Source organism: Trichechus manatus, unplaced genomic scaffold, assembly GCF_000243295.1.
Source record: "Trichechus manatus latirostris isolate Lorelei unplaced genomic scaffold, TriManLat1.0 scaffold00165, whole genome shotgun sequence".
NCBI lineage: Eukaryota > Metazoa > Chordata > Mammalia > Sirenia > Trichechidae > Trichechus > Trichechus manatus.
Genome location: NW_004444101.1, coordinates 4,445,892 through 4,452,380, shown reverse-complemented (window position 1 = coordinate 4,452,380; position 6,489 = coordinate 4,445,892).

Sequence of the window (6,489 nt, the reverse complement as noted above, 5' to 3'; positions counted from 1 at the left end):
GTTAACTCTTCTCTGAAAGTTTGGTAGAATTCTCCAGTGAAACCGTCCGGGCCAGGGCTATTTTTGTTGGGAGTTTTTAAGTTACTTTTTCAATCTCTTCTTTTGTTATTGGTTTATTTAGTTGTTCTACCTCTATTTGTGTTAGTTTAGGTAGGTAGTGTGTTTCTAGAAATTTATCCATTTCCTCTAGGTTTTCAACTTGTTGGAGTACAATTTTCCATACTGTTCTGTTATGATACTTTTAATTTCAGTTGGGTCTGTTGTGATATCACCCATCTCATTTCTTATTTGGGTTATTTGCTTCTTCTCTTGTTTTTCTTTTGTCAGTCGGGCCAACGATTTATCAATTTTGTTGACCTTTTCAAAGAACCAGCTTGTTAACTCTTTTTGATTATTTTTCTATTCTCTATTTCATTTAATTCTCTTCTAATTTTTATTATTTGCTTTCTTCTGGTGCCCAGGGGCTTCTTTTGCTGCTCTCTTTCTATTTGTTTGAGTTGTAGGGTTAATGTTTTGATTTTGCCTAATATTGCATATTTTAATAAAAGATCAAAATAGTAAAAGGAGCCCTGAGCTGCCGCCTCCTGGACTGAGGCCCCCACCATGCTGGACTGCTCGGACACCTTGAGCAGAATGCACTGCCCACCACTCTTACCCCGCTCTGTGATTTTGCTCTCAGTGGGGTCTCCGTACATGATGCACACAATTGTTTTCCCTTTTAAGGTTTTCCGAGTCAGAGCTTCGTGCTGTATGATCCTTTGGAAAGTTTCTTGATGACAAGAAAGTTGAGCATTTTTTTGTATTTCTGTTTATTGCCGTTTGGTGTCCACTTCCATGAATGACCCGTATGTGTGCACGTTGAATCCTTGCCCATTTTTCTGTTGTGTATTTTTTTACTGATAGTAGAAGTCCTTTCTCAGTCTGGAAGGTCTGCTGAAACCTGTCCACCATAGGTAACCCTGCTGTCATTTAAAATATGGTGGCATAGCATCTAGCATCACAGCTACATGTAAGCCACCACAGTGCAGCACACTGACAGACGTGTGAAAGAAATCCAAGCTGCACTGAAGGCATTAGCAAAAAAAAAGACTCCAGGAATTGATGGAATTGAGATGTTTCAACAAACCGATGCAGTGCTGGAGTTGCTCACTCGTCTATGCCAAGAAATTTGGAAGACGGCTACCTGGCCATCCAACTGGAAGAGATCCATATTTATGCCCATTCCAAAGAAAGGTGATCCAACAGAATGTGGAAATTATTGAATATCACATGCAAGTAAAATTTTGCTGAAGATAATTCAAAAGCAGTTGCGGCAGTGCATTGGCAGGAACTGCCAGAAATTCAAGCTGGATTCAGAAGAGGATGTGGAACGAGGGATATCATTGCTGATGTCAGATGGATCTTGGCTGAAAGCAGAGAATACCAGAAAGATGTTTTATTAATTATGCAAAGGCATTCGACTGTGAACATCATAACAAATTATGGATAACATTGTGAAGAATGGGAATTCCAGAACACTTAATTGTGCTCATGAGGAACCTGTACATAGACAAAGAGGCAGTAGTTTGAACAGAGCAAGGGAATAATGCATGGTTTAAAATCAGAAACGGTGTGCGTCAGGGTTGTATCCTTTCACCATATTTTTTCAATTTGTATGCTGAGCAAATGATCCGAGAAGCTGGACTATATGAAGAAGAACATGGCATCAGGATTGGTGGAAGACTCATTAACAACCTGTGTTATGCAGATGAGACAACCTTGCTTGCTGAAAGTGAAGAGTATTTGAAGCACTTACTGATGAAGATCAAGGACTACAGCCTTCAGTATGGATTACACCTCACCATAAAGAAAACAGAAATCCTCACAACTGGACCAATAAGCAACATCATGATAAATGGAGAAGAGATTGAAGTTGTCAAGGATTTCATTTTACCTGGATTCACAGTCAATGCCCACAGAAGCAGCGGTTAAGAAATCAGATGATGTATTGTGTTGGGCAAATCTGTGGCAAAAGACCTCTTCAAAGTGTTGAGAAGCAAGTCCTCACTTTGAAGACTAGGGGGAGCCTGACCCAAGCCATAGTATTTTCAATTGCCTCATATGCATGCAAAAGCTGGACGATGAATAAGGAAGCCCAAAGAACTGACGCCTTTGAATTATGGCATTGACAAAGAATACTGAATATAGCATGGACTGCCAGAAGAATGAACAAATCTGTCTTGGAAGAAGTACAACCAGAATGCTGTTGGAAGCGAGGATGGTAAGAATTCGTCTCACGTACTTTGGACATGTTATCAGGCAGACCAGTCCTTAGAGAAGGACATCATGCTTGGTATAGGGTCAGTGAAAAAGAGGAAGACCCTCAGCGAGATGGATTGACACAGTGGCTGCAACAATGGGCTTAAACAAAGCAATGATTCAGAGGATAGAGTAGGACCGGGTAGTGTTTCATTCTGCTCTATATAGGATCTCTATGAGTTGGAACCGACTTGATGGTACCTAGCAACAACAAAAGTCCTTTATACCACATGTCTGTCAGTTAGTTGTGCTGTGGTGGCTCACGTGTTGCTGTAATGTTGGAAGGTATGCCACGGGTATTTCAAATACCAGCAGGATCACTCATGGTGGACATGTTTCAGTGGAGTTTACAGACTAAGACAGACTAGGAAGAATGGCCTGGGGATCTACTTCCAAAAATCAGCCAATGAAAACTTTATGGCTCGAAACAGAACATTGTCAAACTCTCTTGCTTTGGGCATGTCAACAACCCATTGCCAGTGAGTAGATTCCGAGTCATAGTGGCCATGTAGGACAGGGTAGAACTGCCCCATAGGGTTTCCAAGAAGCAGCTGGTAGATTTGAACTGCTGACCTTTTGGTTAGTAGCAAAGCCACTGCACCACCAGGGGTCTGGACATGTCATCAGGAGGGATCAATCACTAGAGGAAGACATCACATTTCGTGAAGTAGAGGGCTAGTGAGGGCGAGGGAGACCCTTGCTGAGATGGTTGGGCACAATTGCTGCCAAGATGGACTTGAACATGCTGGTGATTGTAAGGATGACAGAGGACCAGGCAATGTTTCATTCAATTGTGTATGGGGTCACCATGAGTTGGCATTGACTCTATGGCAGCCATCTCTTTCTCTGTATCCATCCGTCTCCATCCATCCATCCATCCCTCTATCCATCCATCCATCCATCCATCCATTGTTCGATCGTTGTTGTTAGGTGCAATTGAATTGATTCTGATGTAACAGAGTGGCAGTCTCCCACAGGATTTTCTAGGCTGTAATCTTTACGGGAGCAGATTGCCAGGTCTTTCTCCAGCGGAGCTGCTAAGTGCCAACCTTTCACTTAGCAGCAGAATGCTTAACCATTGTACCACCAGGGCTTCTTATCCATCTCTCCAGGAGTCCTTTATGGTCTGTGGCCTGCATTTTATGAGTCTGGTCTTCTTGCAACTTTTCACGTTGATGCTGTCCTTGCTATCCGTCTTCCCCTGATATACAGCCCTGAGACCGTACCTGTTCTCCTCCATGGTCCTCTCCACGTTTTGAAGTGTTCCTTTCTGCACTCCGGTCCATATTCCAGTTACAGCATATCTTTGTTGATAGCCTGAAGTAGGGAAGCTGTTTTATCTTTCCGACCTGCAGAGCCAATGGTCCAGGGCCGTGTATTTACTGTCTCTTCCTCCCACCCCTTGCAGTACTGATCTTCTCTGGTCTGTGGGTTTGCCTTTACCCAGAGTGTCATCTAGAGGGACTCAGCTTGTAGCCTCATCACCTGGGAGTTGCGTTCAGGCTGCTGACCTGTGTGTGTGTGTGGGTCTGTATCAGTCTTCTGTGGCTGCTGTAACAAAACACCACAAAGTGGGTGGCTTATCAGAACAGAAATTTACTGTCTCAGTTCTGAAGGCCAGAAGTCCAAATCAGGGTGTTGGCCATTGGGTTCCTTCTGAGGCTCTGAGGGAGCATCTGGCCAGCCTCTCTCCTAGCTCCTGGAGCCTCCCAGGTTTACCTGGCTGTTGGCTGCGTCTGCCTCCATTGTCACACGGCTGTCCTTTCTCTAACCCTGTTCTTTTACAAGACACCGCTCAGACGTGATCAGGACCTGCCCTACTCCAGGGTGACCTCATGTGAACTGATAACATCTTCAGAGACCCTATTTCCAAACAAGGTCACGTTCACAGCTGCAGCAACGTATCTTTTTGGGGGGCACAATGCAATCCATAAGTGTCTTACATCAACTTCCACCTTGTGGGAGTCCGCGGCCTGCTCCCCTTATAGCAGGCTGGTCTGCAGTCAGGCCCTCCTCACCCACCTCCTGCGGAGAGGGGGGCATCACTGCTTCTTGATGCTTTTTCAAATCTCCTTATGTTTTCTTTTCTCTTCTTTTTAAACATAGGCTTGTTCTAACCTTATGGCTTCAATTCCTTTTTGGGGGGAGAGGGTTTCTTTTTGATAATATAAAACATATTCATCTCATTTCGACTCTTCCCGCCCACCTGTTATCTCAGTGAAGTTCAGGGGCTGCTCTGGGTGGTGGGCTTTGTCAGCACGTTGTGAGGTTTCCCTTGGAGATCATCTCCCTGGGACCCCCATGCTGCCTCAAGTGGTGACGTCTCTGGATACTTGTGTGTCTGCTCATGCCCGTTGTCACTGGCTGACGACTGAGTGTACCAGGACCAGCGGTACCCATCGGGGATTCCTGTCGCACACGGCAAACCCTTGTGTGACTCAGTCTGGGGACTGTGAGTCTTCGTGGGGACCTTTTTTCCACCCAAAGCCCTGGGCAGGCAGCTCTCTAGGCCTCTCTGCAGCCCAGTGGAAGTGTCCTCTTGCCCCTTTTAGAGGTCAAGGTCACAGGCAGGGTCTCACCCAGCCCCCTGCCAGACCCATGTGTGCCCATTGCCCCAACCCCCTCCCCCCATTCCACCTCAGTCTTGGGGCAGGAGCCTCACTGGGACCTCAGCTCCCAATTTCCTTTTTCTCTTTAGCACATGGGGTTTGCTGTTCCCGGAACTCAGGTGCATACTGACTTTAACCGTTTCACCACACGCGGGAGCCTTTTCTAAGGGCTTTTTCCTCCCGTCCCTCCTATCTCCTACGCCAGGGGGCTTGGTCTGGCCCCAGCTTGGCACTCCTGCTGTGAACTGCTGTGTTCTGAGATGGCCCATGAAATGTGCTGGCTCAGCCTGAGCTCTCCCAGGTGGGGAAGATCAAAGGGTTCTGCTGGAAAACGTGCCCGATGAAGGACGGAGGGAAGCATTTAGGGTTATGCTTCACTTTGCAGGGTGAGAGACCTGTCTGTTTGTGGGGCGCGGGGGTCCCGTCCTTAAGGGCTTCCTGCTGCACAGAGGGCGAGCTGCCGGGGCAGTGACTACCCAGGCTGCCTTGTCGTGGGGCTCCTGGCCTTGGGGTCCCATCCATGTGCCCCCAGGAACTTTTCTCTCAGCCGTTACCCCCATCCCTCCCATCCTGCCCCACTTTTTGTTGGCTCTAAGATGTGGCCTACACCTGTCTTCCGTTTCCAGCAGGGACACAGATCCCCCCATTCAGGAGCCTCCCATCACCTTATGGGGGGTTTAGGGCTGGAGGAGGGGGACTGGGGTGTGTTGGGGTCAGTATTCCATCCTGAATTCGAGGTAGTATTCTGATAGTAAACCTCGTTCCTAGACAGAGGGCACTGTCTCCAGGCAAAGGAAAGCTTGGCGTGGCTGAGTAGGGCAGAGGCAGTGTGTGTGCGCGCGTGCATAAGTACATGTGCACGAGTGTGCGTGCATGCGTGTCTGTGTGTGTGCCCGAGTGTGCGTCCATGGGGATGAGTCTATGGGTGTGTGAGTATGCATGTGTGTCCATGCGCACGTGAGCGTGCGTGCATGCGTGCATGTGTGCGTGTGGCCACCCATTACCAGGGTGCTGAGGTCCATCCTGTAAGCCTAAGCCACCCATAACCGGCATGCTGCAGGCACCCATAGCTGGCCTGCTGAGGGTCCCCATACAATGTGCAGTGTCGCTGGAAGCTTGACTGGAGGCCGTCTGTGGCCACTGGGCTGGGAACGCTGGCAGCAGGCGTGGGAGGGCTGGCCTTGCGGCCCTCCTCTGTCAGTCTGTTCTTGGAGGAGCTGAGGAGGTGGAGAGCAGCGACAGCAGGGCAAGCTGGGCTTGGGAGCCCCGGGGTGGTCCCCTAGGGGGTGCCCCTCCTCCCCTGGAGCCAGTCCTGTGCCGGGTGCCCACCTCACCTGCGCCCTGCCCTCCCTCCCGACAGTGAGAAGACTCATGAAGCAAAGCTGGCAGCCCCTGAAGCTGCACCCTGTGCCATTCCAGAGGACCAGCTACTCCGCCTACGGAGAAGAGTGAGCCCGGGCCCTGGGCTGTGCTGGAGGACCCGCCTTCCCACCTTCAGCCAGCAGTGAGCCTGGGCCCTGGGCTGTGCTGGAGGACCCACCATCCCACCTGCAGCCAGGAGTGAGCCCGGGCCCTGGGCTGT